We start from the raw sequence: 2,972 nt of genomic DNA, 5'->3' as shown, positions 1-2,972 counted from the left end.
CTCATTAAGTCCTTTATTTGTGTTTCAAAGGAATACACACATACCCACACACTACTATGCTCTATGTTTCTCTATGGCAGATGAGTATGTTATTTTTCTCCTCAGTTCCTAATCTGAACTCCTAGACACTTTGCCTTTACTTTCTCACTTTCCCCTGGCAGGGGTCATTGCCTTAGGTTTTCTGTGTTTTTTTTTTTTTTTCTGAGACAGGGTTTCTCTGTGTAGCCCTGGCTGTCCTGGAACTCACTCTGTAGACCAGACTGACCTCGAACTCAGAAGTCCGCCTGCCTTTGCCTCCCGAGTGCTGGGATTAAAGGCGTGCGCCACCACGCCCGGCTTGCCTTAGGTTTTCTGAATCCTTACAGTGATTTGGAGTAGAAAGAGTGAGGTAAAAGGCACTGTAATTAGGGAAGCTATACAGTTAAAAACCAGTGGGGCTGGAGAGGTGGCAATTTTCACCTACATGGGACAGAACCCCTGACTCCTGTCGAAGTTACCACCCCCACAGCGCCGCCCCCCCCCCCCCCCCCAAGCTCGTGGCTAGTAGTCAGGTACATAGTGTCCCAAGCTTCTGACCTTCAGGCTAGACTCCTCCCAGTTACCTAGCAACAGCAAGATAACAAGCCCACTATGAGGGGCTGTTTGGCTCCTCCTTGCTCTCTTAAGTTTTTACTTTTCTTTTTAAAGATTTATTTATTAATATATTTAAGTACACTGTAGCTGTCTTCAGATGCACCAGAAGAGGGCGTCAGATCTCATCATGGATGGTTGTGAGCCACCATGTGGTTGCTGGGATTTGAACTCAGGACCTTCAGAAGAGCAGTCGGTGCTCTTAACCACTGAGCCATCTCTCCAGCCCAGCTTTTACTTTTCTTATTCTCCCTCTTACTCTCTCTCTCTTTAAGCTCTCTTACTCTCTAGCCTTTCTTCTCTCTCTCTCTCTCCTTTCCCCCTTCTCTCCTCTTGGCCATGGCCAGTCGCTCTCTCTACCTTTTCTCTTTCTTTTTACCCTTTCTCTTTCCCCCTGCCTTTCTACAATAAAGCTCTAAACCATAGACTGTCTCTGTTCATCAAGGCCCGCTGTGCTTGAATGATGGGATAGGCTTTCTCCTAACAAGCCGTGCCTTATCTCCCATCAGAAGGCCTTCCTGTGCTCCAGCCATGCACGGGACTAAGGACTCTCGCCTGCATGGGAACCTCTCTCCCTCTGCCCTCTTCTGTATCTCTGGGGGCCCAAGAATGTCGCTCTGGGACCCTATTATGTTCTCAGCTCTTCTGCTGTATCCAGCGTGGGATGCTGGAGACTGAGAACCTGGTACAGGGGCTGCCCCTTGTCCATCCCCCCACCCCTCCCCCGCTGTGTGGGGTTATTGGCTTCACTCGGCCAGATGCCCACCTGGGGCCAAGTGGAAAGTGTCTGGCAGTCCTCCTGCATCCGCCTGCCCAGAGCACTGGAACTCTGACCGCACACAGGCTCTCTCCCTCCCCCCTCTTCCCCTATACCGTCAGCCCCACAGTGCTGCAGACGGACCTCAATTGGGTCCTTGATCCAGGACTCCTCTCAGATATCCTATTGTTGCCTTGTGTCATAGAGATCCTACAGTTTTGGATCTGCAGGACCAGATCCAGCAGTTCATAGATGGGGTAGATGTTGTGGGGGACCAACTCAAAGCCCTGGATCTAGGTCTGGGTGGTAGCCGAGTTGGTCAGTTCACTAGCTCTCTCAAACCTATACCATCAGGGCAAGCTCTCCAGCACTGCCCTAGCTAGCTCATCCAGTGCTCCAGCTGGCAAGAGGTAGAGCCAGATCTCTCTCTCATGGCTCTTTAGCTAGCTCTCCCACCTGCTACAAGAAGCAAGTGTAGGCAAGAGGGTCTTTCCCTTGCCCATGCCACCTCATGGCAGACAACGGCAGGGCCAGCTCTCCTGAATTCATGCTCTGGAGGCCAGGTTACCATACCCAGCCACCAGGACTAGCTCTACTGTGTTGCCCAGGTGAGATGTGGGGCCTGCACTTTTGAGTGCTGTAGCTGGCAAGGGGCTAGGCCAGTTCTGCACAGCCCTTGGACATCAACATGGTCCCAGAGGGCATCCCAGACCAGAGACTGCTGAATGGCCTGTGGTTGTAATATGGGCCACAGACATTGACACAGACCCTTGCTGCTGTAAGGCCATGGACCCATCCCAGACCTTCACCATGGCCTTCTCTGAGTATGGGGCCAGCCTGGAGTACAGAAAGAGTTCCAGGACAGCCTGGGCTACACAGAGAAACCCTGCCTCGAAATCCAAACCCAAACTAAACCAAGCCAAGCCAAGCCAAACTAAACCAAACCAAAAACTGTACCAAACCAAACCAAACCAAACCAAACCAAACCAAACCAAACCAAAACTATATTGGCACATCAGAGAGACTGATACAGGAGATGGGGACCTGCTCCTTTTAACATAACTGTGGCCATTTTGCATTCAGTCTTCATTTTGCTCATAAGGTGGAATTAAGTTCAGGTTCTCAGACTCCACTTCCCAGAAGTAATTACACATCCTTGACACAGAAGAATGCTACTAATAAACCAAAAGTTATGGTTGAATTACTTATGCTTCGCTATCTCAATGTTCACGAGTGTCCACCCCTTTTTTTTTTTTTCTATAAAAAGCCTGCTTTCTGGACAAATGGGTACTACAAAATTAAGCTCCCAAGTCTTTTAATGGTCCTCATCAATCAGTCTTGGGGAATGTGTTCCATAAACTCTTCTTGCTTAACTGAGATCAGGGTTCATATGGTTTGTGTGGTGATTCCCGAACCCCAACAGGAGAAGCTTTCCTATCAGCCCAAAGACCCACCCTAAATCTAGATCTTTTGGGCTGGGAAGATCCACCTTAAATCTCGATATTCTGAGCTGGGAAGGTCCACCTTAAATCTGGGCCACACCTTCTGGTGGCAGCCTATAGAAAGGACATGGAAGAAGGAAGCT

Source organism: Mus musculus, chromosome 12 (genome assembly GCF_000001635.26).
Source record: "Mus musculus strain C57BL/6J chromosome 12, GRCm38.p6 C57BL/6J".
Taxonomy (NCBI): domain Eukaryota; kingdom Metazoa; phylum Chordata; class Mammalia; order Rodentia; family Muridae; genus Mus; species Mus musculus.
The sequence above is the reverse complement of the archived record's forward strand: the minus strand, read 5'-3'. Positions refer to the sequence as shown.